This window comes from Ceratotherium simum, chromosome 8 (assembly GCF_057802395.1).
Source record: "Ceratotherium simum simum isolate JZ-2026a chromosome 8, ASM5780239v1, whole genome shotgun sequence".
Taxonomy (NCBI): domain Eukaryota; kingdom Metazoa; phylum Chordata; class Mammalia; order Perissodactyla; family Rhinocerotidae; genus Ceratotherium; species Ceratotherium simum.
The window spans coordinates 9854624-9868218 of NC_141907.1; positions in this window are offsets into that span (position 1 = coordinate 9854624).

Here is a 13595-nt window from a genome sequence, read left to right on the forward strand (position 1 = left end):
ATGGCTTGATAAGTACATGGGGAAGACAGAGCAACAGAAACTTGCAGGAGAGTAAGGGAGAGAAAGGGGGATAGTGCTAGGGAGTGGTGGATAAGAGAAAGCAAAATCCCACCTTCCATATCAGAAAGTCAATGTATGATGTCTGAAACAGAAAGATCTAGAAGTATAATCATGTCATTTGAAAATATAGATGCAAATAAAGAGTTAGCTAAGAAAAATTACAAGCAGTTGCCTTTAGGAAGAAGATAGTGCCTAGGGTGGGGCAGGACCGCTATTTTTCTTAACAAGTCTTGTATAACTATTTGATCCTTTTCAAACTTATACATGTTTATTTTTGATGAAAGTAAAAGTTAAATTAAAAACTTGTGTTTTCTAAGCTTACTCTTCAAGACTTTTGCTATCTCTATTAACCATAATCCATTAGTTACCTTTTTTTAATCGCCTTATTTCTTTTCTACTTTAACCAAGAACAAACAATATCCATGCAATCACCAAGTCTGATGCACTGCTTCATCTGTTTCTTCCAACACACATTACATTTAAATCTTCAATACTAAAATTAAGAAATGTTCGCTGATGTGTCACCTAGAATCGTCTTGCCTTAGTTGTCCACCTGTCCACCCCACAATGAAAGCACTTGGAACAGAATCATTCGTGAAATGGAAGTCACTGCTCTCCACTCACCACTAGAGGGAAATGTTGGTCTTCTTACTAAGCACTCACAGTCAGTGGGGAACAGCTTCTCCAGGCAAAGGATAGGAAATATAAAGCCACGGCAAGCGTCATTTTTCCCATCCTGGACTGTAAATTACCGGAGCTTGAGGGGACCTTGGTGTCCATCTAGGTCAAGTCTTTGACCTCTCCCTTTCTACACTTAAAAAAACTGAGGCCCAGAGATGAGCAATGCTTTCTTAGGTCATGGGATAAGGACCTGAGAAAGTCAATGCTAAAGGCAAAGTTTCCTTATTTACCTAAACGGGGCAAATCAGGAATTAAACAAGAGAGTGACTCAAAATAAGTTGCTTTTTAGTGCAAGATCATTGAGCTGGGGTATGACAATGAAAATTAACAATCATCTAATGTATGCTATGTGCCAGGCATACCTTGAATATTTACCATGTGCTGGAACTTTACTTTTTGTGTGTGTGTGTGTGTGTGAGGAAGATCAGCCCTGAGCTAACATCCATGCCAATCCTCCTCTTTTTGCTGAGGAAGACTGGCCCTGGTCTAACATCTGTGCCCATCTTCCTCCACTTTATATGGGATGCCGCCACAGCATGGCCTGACAAGTGGTGCATCGGTGTGTGGGGATCAGAACCCAGGCCACCAGCAGCGGAGCACCCGCACTTAACTGCTACGCCATGGAGCCGGCCCCGGAACTTTACTTTCTTTATTCTTCGTTCTGTATTCTTATCCTGCTCAGAGTACTGTGCAGTAGAAACAATCATTATCCCCTTTCTATAGATGAGGAAACTAAGGCACAGAGAGGTTAAGTTATCTGCCCCAAATCACACAGGTAGTAATTAGCAAAGCAGGGAGTTCATGACAGTAACCTTCATGCTTACTGACTATCCGTGGAAGACATGGAATTTATCTGTTAATGTGGAACAAGCAGCCTTTCCTCTCTGGGGAGGTGGTCTCACTTCACTTTTTGCTCTGCTGTGATGATTCATCCCGCTGACCCCAGAGATCCTTCAAGATTCCATCCTGGTAGGCAGAGCTGCTTCAGGGTCTGATTCCTTTCTGTTCCCAATGCCTAGCACAGCGCCTAGCTTAGAGGACCAGCTCATTAAATGTTAGATGAGTGAATAAATATGATCCTGATTACTTCACAAACAAATCAGTTGTGGAGAAAACATACTCATGTCACAGCTCATAGTTCATGTGGTTTACAAAAATGCCACAAAAGCTGTCATTGTCCACTTGGTCTCTCTTAAGGCTGTGGAGTTGATCCAACCGAATGTCTAATTCTTCCTTACAATACTCCCCCACTCCCAGTGTGTAATGCTGTTTTTCAGTCCATAAAACACAGTCGTGTCACCGTGTACATGGGCAGGCTCCTAGCCCACTGCATTGTATCATTTCATGAGCTGACATGTCACCGCTTTACAAAACACCTGCAGTCTGTATCGTTTATTGCTCTGGGCCCGGCCAAGTCCTCGTCCTCCCTGTTCACAGAACTTTGAGCTGGTTTGGCTCATCATTCCGCAGAACCCTGGGGCTGAGGCCGGGGGCGGGCTCCTGTGCAAAGATGGAAACCATGTTCAAAGAGGAGGGTTTCCTAATGGCATTTACAGCGAGGGAAACTTCCTCCGAAAGGTTGCACGTCTCTCTGCACAGAGGGAAAGCACGTTCCATGAAGAATCCCTACAGATTTTTGAACTCCCTGCTGGAAGATTTGAAGTCATTCACTGCAATTCTAGAAGTTTGGGGGGTTTAAAATACCTCTGTCTTGACCCCTCTAGTGCATCTTCCACATACTTTTTTTAATGTTGACTTTATTTTGGTATACAATTCTGTGAATTTTAACACAAATATAGATTCTTGCAACCACCACCATAATCAAGAGATAGAATAGTTTCATCACTCCCCAAAACTGATATTTCTTTATAGTCACACCCTCTCCTCTTCCCTAACCCCTGGCAAACATTGATATGTTCTCCAACACTATAATTTTGTCCTTTTGAGACCATCCTATAATGTGATCATAGAGTGTGTAAACTCTGAGATCACTTTCTTTCACTCAGCCCTAACGCTTCTGAGATTCACTCAAGTTGTTTTGTGTATCTAGAGTTCACACTTTTTTATTGCTGAAAACTGTTCAATTATATGGATGTACCACAGTTTGTTTATCCACTCACCCACTGAAAGATATTCGAGGTGTTTTCAGTTTGGGGCAATTTTATAAATAGAGCTGCTCTAAACATTTATAGGCCTGTTTTTTTGCGTGAACTTAACGTTTCATGACCCTAGTATAAATGCCTAGACATAGGATTGCTGTGTCACATGATAAGTGTATTTTTAACTTTATAACAAACTACCAAAATGTTTTCCAGAGTAGCTGTACCATATTAAATTCCCACTAGCAATGCATGAAAATTTCATTTGCTCTGCATTCTCTCCATAGCTTGGTATTATCTGTATTTCTTTAGACATTCTAATAATTATGTATTGTTATCTCATGGTGATGTTAATTCACATTTCCCTAAGGGCTTATGGTATTGAACGCCTTTTAATGTACTTATCTGTCTTCTGTATACCCCCTTTGGTTAAGTGTCTGCAAATATTTTGCCCATTTTTTAAATGGGTTTTTGTTTTCTCACTGGTGAGTTTTGAGAATTTTTGATATACTCTGTAAGGAAGTCATTTGTTAGATATATGATTTTTACATATTTTTCCCAGTCTGTGACTTGTCTTTTCATTCTCTTAACAGTATGTTTCAAAAAGCAATTTTAAAAAATTTTTTGATAAAGTCCAATTTACCATTTTTTTAAAATTTTACGGGTTGTGCTTTAGGGGTAATATCTAATAACATCTTGCTTAACCCTAGGTCACAAAGATTTTCAAAAAGTTTTATTGTTTAATGTTTTACATTTAGATCTGTGATCCATTTTGTGTTAATATTTATATAAAGTGTGAGATTAAAGTTAAGGTCCATTATTTTACATGTGGATGTTTAACTGTTTCCAAAACAATTTATTGAAAAGACTATCCTTTCTCTATTGAATTGCCTTTGCATCTTTGTAAAAAATCAATTGTCTACACATGTTTGGGTCTACTTATAGATTCTTTTCTGCTCTATTGACTTATGTGTCTATCCTTTCAATAGCACAATGTCATGATCAGTGTACCTTTTAGTAAGTCTTAAAATCAGGCAGTGTGAGTACAACTTTATTCTACCGTTTTGACAATCTTAGTCCATTTGCCTTTCTATAATAATTTTAGAAACATTAATTATGATGTTAGCTCTAGGTTTTTTGTAGATGTTCTTAATAGACTTAAGGAAATTCCCTTCTATTTTTAGTTAACTGAGAATTTTTATTATGAATGATGCTGTATTTTGTCAAACTTCTTTCTGCATCTATTGATGTGATCATATTTCTTTCTTCGTTAGGCTGTTAATATGGTAGATTACATTGATTTCCAAATATTGAATCAGCTTTGCATTCCCTGGAAAAATTCCATTTGATCATCACGTTTTATTGTTATATAGTACTGGATTTGATTTGCTGATATTTACTTGATTTTTGTGTCTATGTACATGAGGGATTTGGTTTGTTGTTTCCTTTTTTGTACTGTCTTTGTCTGATTTTGGCATCAGAGTAATACTAGCCTCATAAAATAACAAGTGTTGATTCTTCCTCTATTTTCTAGAAGAGATTGTCTAGAATTGATATTATTTCTTCCTCATGTGTTTGGTAGAATTCTCCAGTACATCTATCTGGGCCTAGAGATTTCTTTTCTGGAAATTTTTAAACTATAAATTCAATCATTAACTACAACGCTAAGTTATCTAGTTTTGGTAGTTGTGGTTTCTGAGGAATCAGTCAATTTCATCTAGGTTATAGAATTTCTGTTCATAGAGCTGTTCACAGAATTCTTTACTATCCTCTTAATATTTGGGAGCTCTGTATGATATCTCAGTTTTCATCCTTGATTAGTAAATTCTATCACCTCTCTGTTTTTCCTTTTTCAGTCTCGATAGATATATATCAACTCTACTGATCTTTTAAAAAATCCAAATTTTTGTTTGATTTCATCTATCATTCTTGTGTTTAAAATTTGATTGATTTCTGCCTTTATCTTTATTATTTTCTTTCTTCTACTTGTTTGAGTGCATTTGCTTTTCTTTTTCTAGTTTCTTAAGGTAGTAACTCAGATTATTGATTTGAGATCTTTCTTCTTTTTAATATATTTAATGCTATGAATTTTTCCCTATGAACTGCTTTAACTGCATCCCACAAATTTTCATATACTGTATTTTCATCTTTGCTCAATTCAAAATATTGTCTTAATTCCCTTGAGACTCCTTCTTTGACCATGAATTATTTAAAGCATATTGTTTAATTTTCAATTGTTTAGAGATTGTCCTGTAATCTTTGCTATTGACTTATAGTTTAATATATTATGGTTAGGTAATCTTTTAGATTAATCTAGTTAATCTAAAAGAACAAACTTTGTATGATTTCAAGTATTTTGAATTTTTCATTGTGTTTTGTAACCCAAGATATGCTCTATCTAAAAAAAAATCCAGTTTAGATTGATGCCATTATTTAGTTCTTCTATATCCTTATTGACTTTCTGTCCACTAATTCTATTGATTAATGAGAGCAGAGGTTGAATTACTGAGAGTAGAAGTTATGTATCTAAATATAATTGTGCATTTGTATGCTTCTTTCACTGTTGTAAACTTTTGTTTTATATATTTTGAAGCTCTATTGTGAGGACTTATTTTACACATTCAAGATTTTTATGCCTTTTTTGTGAATTGACTTTATTGTCATTATGTAATGTCTCACTTTATCCCTGGTAATATTCTTTGCTCTAAAGTTTACTTTGCCTGATTTAATATAGCTAGATATTAACTCTAGCTTTCTTATGATTGATGTTTGCATGGTATATCTTTTTCCATCCTTCCACTTTAGTCTTACCTTGATCATTATATTTTAAGTGAGTTTCATGTAGACTCACTTCTTGTAGAATATAGTTGTTGTGTTCTATCTGAAAATATTTCTTTATTGATTATTTTAGAGTAGGTCTGCTGGCAACAAATTCTCTTAGCTCTCCTCTGTCTGAGGATGACTTTACTTCATAATTGTTTCTGTATAAATTTTTCACTTAGAGAATTCTGGGTTGACTGTTCTTTTCTTTCATACCTTTAAAAAGGTTGTTTCTCTTCCTCCTGGCCTCCATGCTTTCTGATGAGAAATTTATAGCCATTAAAATGGTTGTTTTCCTAAGTATTGTATTAGTTTTCTCTGTCTTCAAGATTTTTCTTTGTTTTTAGTTTCCAGCAGTTTGAGTATGATGAGTTTGGGTGTGGATTTTCTTGGCTTTTTCTTTCTTTGTTTCCTGTTTGGGATTTGCTCAACTTTTGAACCTGTAAGTTTATGATTTTTGCCAAATTCAGGAGATTTTTCTACCATTATTTCTTCAAATATTTCTTCTGCACACTATTTCTCCTCTCCTTTTGAGACTTTCATTCAATAAATGTTAGATATTTTGCTATTGCACCACAAGTTCCCAGAATCTGTTCATTTTTTTTTCAATCTTTCTTCTCTGTGTTCTTCAGATTGAATAATTTCTGTTGATCTATTTCAAGTTTATTGATGCTTTCCTCTATCATCTCCATGCTGCTGCTGAGCCTATTCTAAACTTTTACTTTGGTTAATGTGTTTTTCTGTTATAAATTTCTATTTGGTGATTCTTTACATCTTTGATTTCTTTGTTGAGATGCTCTAGCTTCCCACTTATTTCAAGAGTGTTCACCTTACTTTGCTGAAGCATTTTCAAGGTAGCTGCTTTAAAGTATATTAGATAATTTCAACATCTACCTTAACATCTGTTGATTGTCTCTTCCCCTGTGAATTGATATTTTCCTGCTTCTTCAAATATTGAGTAATTTTTGGATTGTATTCTGGATATTTTGAATATTGTGTTATGAGATGCTGGATCTTATTTAAATCATATGGAAATTTTTAGTATTTTTGTTTTATCATTTCCATGCATGCATAACTTGGGAGTTCACAAACAAGTTTTAGGGTCATTTTCAAGAACTACTTCCTCTCTGAAATCTTCTCAGAACCTCCCATTTCCTACAACTCCCCTTTTCAACCTTCCAACCTAAAAGCCGAGGCTTTACTTACTCCACTCTCCCAGAGTCCTCTTGCGGCAACACACAGGGTCAAGCTGTGGAGGATAGAAAGAGAGAAAAAAAATGCTGGGGTTTTCTCCCTTCTCTTGGAAGGACGGCTTCTTTGATCAGAGAGAAAAGTTCCACTCTTTCAGAATTTTAGGTGTTTGTGGGCAGCTGCAGGCTGAGGTATGAGAGAATTGATTATTTTTTTAATGAGATGTTTATTCCATTCTCTCTGATCATTAGGAAATTATTTCCCACTACTTGAGCCAGAACCTAGAGTGCTTCTCCTGGAGTTCTCTCTGTCTACACCAGTTTCCACTTCTAGCTTCTGGGCTGTGTTGCATCCAGGCTCAGGGATATTAGAGTAAAAAAGATTGAAAAACTCACCGATAGTTCAGTGGTACTTTGAATTCTGATCTTCTTCCTCAATTCTCCCGCTACGATTTATTTTTTAGAGTCCACAGAAAAGCTTCTCCATGCATTCTGTCCAAGTGTTACAGCTACATTCCATGGAATATCAAGATAGAGTGGAATATGCTTACTCCATTTTACCCATATCTGAAGCTCCTGCATTGTTTTAATTTTTTAAAAAATATTTCCCTTAAGGCCTTCCAAAATGTCCTTCTATGTTTAGCCTTTGCTTATTTATCCAGCCCCTATTCTTACCAAATTCCAATGAAATCAAACTGGTTGCTGTTTCCCACATTATTGCTGCATTGCACAAATCCAGAGGCACATAGAATAAAATGTTAATGGGAATTCCTAAAATTTGAAGCACAGAGGATATATGATTCTATCAGTTTTTGATGCCCTTCCTCCCCCATCCATGTTTGTCTGGTTAACTCCTTAGACTTTAACATTCAGATCAAGTGTTGGTGTGAGGTTGAATTAGGTGTTCATCTTCTATTTATATTTCCAATGTTCTAGACTGACTGCTTAAGAATGCTTATCTGAATAGCTGTGACTTTTTTTAAGGACATTGTCTTTTTCATCTGTGTATTTCCAATATCTAGAAGAAAGTGGATGTTTTATAAATGGTTGTTGAATGAATGGAGAAAAAAAGAAAGGGATAAATTTATTGAGTGCTCGCTTTATAAATATTTTTCTTATATAATCTGCACAAGCTTAAAAGAACAAAACTGTGTTAGAGATGTTTTGCAAGTGACTGTCCTTCACATTTCCTGTCCATAAACCTTGTTAAAGGTGAATTGCCCTAACCCACAGCCTCTGCTGTCACAGACAATTGGATCACAGTGGGCACCTGCTCAAGTTCAGCTTACCCAAAGACTGACTAACATCCTATGGCTGGAAAGAAAAATAAGAGCTAAGCCAATCATCATAAGCTTTTAGGAATTTTGGAATTAGAAAACTGAGAGAATGTAGCCAGCTGGAGCCAGAAGGCCACATACAGTTGGGACCAGAGTGACAAGAGTTTTGATACAAATAAAATAAAATAAAAATTAGTTTATAGGGAGGAGATAGTGAATACAAATAGAGAAATAAGATGCTTTGGGACCTTCGGAGGGAGGTCATGATGAGACAGAGAGAGAGAGAGAGAGAGAGGCTATTTCCTACCTGTTCTTCTTTCCCAATAACTGACTATACATAGAAAAATGCTAAAACTGAGAATCTCTTGGGACACATAGTACACTTTTTAAAAAGAGCTTTCTTGAACTTTCTTGAGTGAATCTCTATTGCTCTCAAGCCCCTGGTCAAAGCAGACTTCGATGGTTCCTGACATAACAACTGTTAGCTTCCCTTCCTCTTTTTTAACAAAACCTAGATTTTGTTCAGATTTTTTAGCCTCCTCCATGTAGCCATGCCTTTCAAGGAAGGTCAGTAAAGCTTCAAAGGGTGAATTTTATTTGATTTAGGCAAAACATTGTAGACCCTGCCCTTTGCCAGTGATTGAACTACTGACTATGCAGGGGTAAAGGGTGCAATTCTGGCCAATAAGAAGTGAGAGGTAGTCAACTGGGGGACTTCCGGGAAAAGATTTTCTTTAAAACTAAAAAGAGACAACCGAGATATAACAACTCCCCTTCTTCTACTAGACGTTGCTTTTGCATACAGTGCTTAGAAATGTGACAGCCGTCTTAAGATCATGACAGGAGCTAAAAGAACACACTGAGAGTGTCAAAATAGAAAAGTGGAAGGGAATTATATTATTGACAATCTTAACAATACTGTTTGCTGGCTTAATTTTACCATATTGGAGCTGCCCTACATCTTACTAGCTGTACATTATTTAAGCCAGCTGAAGAGCAGATTCCTATTACTTGCAGACAAAATATCCTAATTAGAACACTTGTCTACAGAGCATTATACAGATAAAAATGATTGACAGAAACAGTATGGTGACATTTCTAATTTGTCTGACCCTAACCAAGACTCAAACCCAAATCCCAAATCCTGTCTAGCTCAACCCAGAAAAGTGATGTTAAGACACCCTGTGTCTGTGTATTATAGTGTGCGGACATTTATTTTTCCATAATCACACAGATCTTTCATTAAAAAATAACGATAGTGCCTGTTTGTAGTAATTGAGTAGTCAAGGATAAATTCCAAATTCTCTACCACGGTATTGGATCCCACTCAGAAGACTGCCTTATTTCTCTTGATTCTCAACTCTTCCTACATCTTCCCAACAACCTAGTGGTAGAGAATATTGATGCTCCAAGCAAATGTCCTTGCATCTTTTGTATCCATTTCCGTATTTCTTCCTACTCCGCCTCCAACTGATAATCAGTGGGTGCAAGAGGGTGACAGTCAAGATCTCCAGTCTCATATTGGAGCAAATCTGAGATATAACCTCCACTCCAGAATTCCGTTTCAAGATCAGACTACACTAAGTGAGATTTTTACCGGTCTTCATCTTTACTTGGTTTTCTTTCCTTCCCAGTCTTGTTTCTCCTTTAAAAACTCACTTAAACACACTTACTCGTGTCAGAGTCTGTTTTTAGGGAACATGTGGACATATCCTATGTTCCTGTCATTCTGCACTGGACTAACTGAACTAACCACTATTGCTCAGGCATCCTTGTGCTTTCTTGCCTTTGCTGATGCTGTTTCCTCTAACCAGGAAGTCTTTCCCTCATCTCTGTGTAGCCATACTCTGTAATTACAGAATATTTAAGAATGCAATCTTTGAAGCTAGGCTGTCTTGGGTTCAAATCATAGTTCCTCCACTTAAAATCTGTATGGCCTTGGGCAACTTACCTAAACTCTCTGAGCCTCGCTTTCTGCATATGTAAAACATGGATACTACCTCTCAGTGTTGTTGTGGGAGTAAATGAGATAGAGAATACAAATATGAAGTGCTCACCAAAATGTAGCTCTTCCATATCCCTCTTCCTCCTCCTTTTTCTAATTCATCCTCATCCTCCTATATTATTTATAATATTGTTATCAGTATTATTATTTAAATTCTCTGCCCAATTTTTAATTCCTCTCTGATGTCTTCTTTATTTGCTTCTACCCATGTTAACACAATTACTGACTATGCTTTATAATTTAGTCCATAATCCTAGAAAATACTGCATACATACATTTATTAATTTATTCAACAAAATTCACCATTAAGACTACAAACCCCCCTTATCCTTATTGATATATCTTGTTTTTTTCTGCTATTACTACAGATAAACTGTTCCTCTTTAAGCTCATACCCTCCATCCTATTGCCTATGCAAAAATTTTGTACTTGAAAATTTCCTTTCTCTTTTCTGCAATATGTTTCTCGCTCTTTACCAGCTAAGTTTTATCAGCCAATTCACATGATCTATTATATCCTATCTTAAAATGTAACCCTCCCTTGGCGGCATCTTCCCCTGTGGCTCTGACTCCATTTGTCTACTCCTCACCAGAGCAGAACTCTTTGAAAAGTTGGCTGTCACTGCTGTTTCAATGTCATTCCTCCCTCTGCCCAGAAATGACTCTTCTGAAGACCAACAAGGACCTCTGCGTTCTGCTACCAAAGGTCACCATTATTTCACTTGTTTTTTTGTGAAAATAGCTCTTTTCTTTCCTTCTACCTTATGACACTGACCTGGTTATTCTCCCACCTAACTGGCCACGCCTCCTTCATTTATACCTTGCTGGGTGCTCCTCCTCTTCAGCTTGTTCTTTAAGAGTGAAAGTGCCTCTGGGCTCAGATACTAAGCCCCTTTCTCTTCCATGTCCACGCAATCCTCCAAGGCAACTGCAATCAGTCATGTAGATTTAAATACCATCTAGAGGCACCTCCTACTTAGCAATCTTCCAAGGCAACTGCAATCAGTCATGTAGATTTAAATACCATCTAGAGGCACCTCCTACTTAACGTTAGCAACTTCTTCCTGAAAACCAGGAACAAAAGTGACAACTGGGAGGCTAGTACCCAATATTTTAAACAGAAAAAAAAATATAACACATTATGTGTCAATCTCTAACTCACAACCAATTTTTTAAAATATAATAAAATTATTATATACAAATAATAAACTATTGTATCAAGATATAAATTGCTGAAAACAGGGGCCTGCCCGGTGGCGCAAGCGGTTAAGTGCGCACACTCTGCTGCGGTGGCCTGGGGTTTACCGGTCCAGATCCCGGGGGCGCACTGACACACTGCTTGGAAAGTCATGCTGTGGCGGCGTCCCATATAAAGGAAGATGGGCACGGGTGTTAGCCCAGGGCCAGTCTTCCTCGGCAAAAAAAAGAGGAGGATTGGCAGATGTTAGCACAGTGCTGGTCTTCCTCACAATAAAAAAATAAATAAATAAAATTGCTGAAAACAGTGCCTCCTGATCAGCAAACCATTAAAACGATGTTAAAAGTTACCTGCTTTGTCTTTAGTAGCATGAACTCTCTACTATCTAACACACTATCCAAGTAATGCACCCATTTGTTAACACTCAGAAAACTTCAAAATATTGCCTGTGTGTATATGTCTGCCTCCCAGAACTTTCTCTGTACCTCTGACATCTTCTTATACTCGACTTAAATATCCAGTTCCTTATGCTCTTGCTTTCACTTTCTCTCTCTCTCTCTCTCCTGCACACACACACACACACACACACACACACACACAAATCTACTTCTCTCCCAGTCTCCCCTGTTTAGCCAAAGTCACCACCATCCACCAAGATGTTCAAAGCAAAAATCTAAGCAGAATTCCTGATGCCTCCTTTCTGCTTACTGCCAATATCTAATCTATCAGTAAATCCTGTCAATTGTGTTTACAAAACATGTTCCATATTAGTCCCATCTCCCACTACCACTAGAAAAAAAAAGTATATATACATACATATATGTATTTACATCCCATAAGTTCCAAGCAATGATTTTTTCTAGTCAGGGTTACTGAAAAAGACTCCAAATCGATCTCCCTGTGTTGGCTCTTGCTCCTCTGCCATCTATTTTCCATTGCACATCCAGAGAATATAATCTACTTTGAACATTCCAAAGCCTTCCCATTTTTCATAAGATAAAATACAAATTCCAAAGTCCCGGTGGTATAGGGGAGTAGAATAGGGGAGAGGGGTCCTGTAGCCTGTTCCCTCTGTATTAGTATTCACCCCACCTCAAGGCCCCCAGAGCTGCTGCACCTTCTCACAAAACATGCTGTAAAAATTCCTGATTTTCAAAATGTAATTAAAATGTAAAAACTTATGAAAATGTTTAAAAAGTAAAGTACGACATTATAACATTCACAACATCAAAGATGTAAAATCCATTGGAATAAACCTAACAAAATGTGTCAAAGACGTTTATAGAAAATATTGTTAAATTGGTGCAAATAAAAAAATAAAACAAATGGAGAGAGACAACATGATCATAGATTAAAAGGTTAAATATCATGAAGGTGTCAGACTTCCTTAAATGAAACTATTTTTTAAATGTAATTACAATGAAAATATCAACAGAAATTTTACCAAAACTTAAAAAACTTATCCTAAAATTAATAGGGAAACTTATAGCCAAGGTAACCAACATGAGTTTGAAAAAGAAGGAGTAGGACTTAGCAACCAGATATAGACAATTTTATAAAGGTGTGGCTTTTAAAATATGAGGTAAGAGTGAATGACTAAACAGAGCAATATCTCATAGCCCAGTAACAGGCAGGTGTGTATGGTGTATAAGTACTTATGTGCATATGTGTAATTGGGAGAATGACGGATTGCTGATCACCGATATTTAACAGATCATTGAACACATTTTTGTTTACTTATCAACTAATTGACTAACTGCATAAATGAACAGAAGAAGATTACAGTTCCATTCATTTTGGCCCATCTAGTCCACTCTGTATAATTAGGGCTCAGGGATGGCTATCCCACTTGAAAATTCCTTCTTTAGAAGGAAGGGAATAAAATATCTAGACGAGAGTAGAGCAGGTGGAAATTATAAAGAGCAAAGACTAACGAAAAGAACTGCATATATTTAGAGTTGCAGACAATGTGAGCTGCTTACAAATCTGCAGAGCGATTGTGGAGTGACTCTAAAGCAGAACCTGCTTCCATGTATACAATTGAATGGAGGTCAATTTTCTCTCAATTGGTTTAGATAGCACTTTGTCATAATTGGAGGCCAAGTGGAGTTATGGAAATAATAAGAGTATGGAATCAGATACAGCCAAGTGCAAATCACCACAATGTGACCTGTGACCAGGCACTAAAGCTCTCTGAGACTTGATTTTCTTGGCATTAAATTCAGGATGATAAGATGCAGCAGAACATAGCAGTAAGAAGCATGGT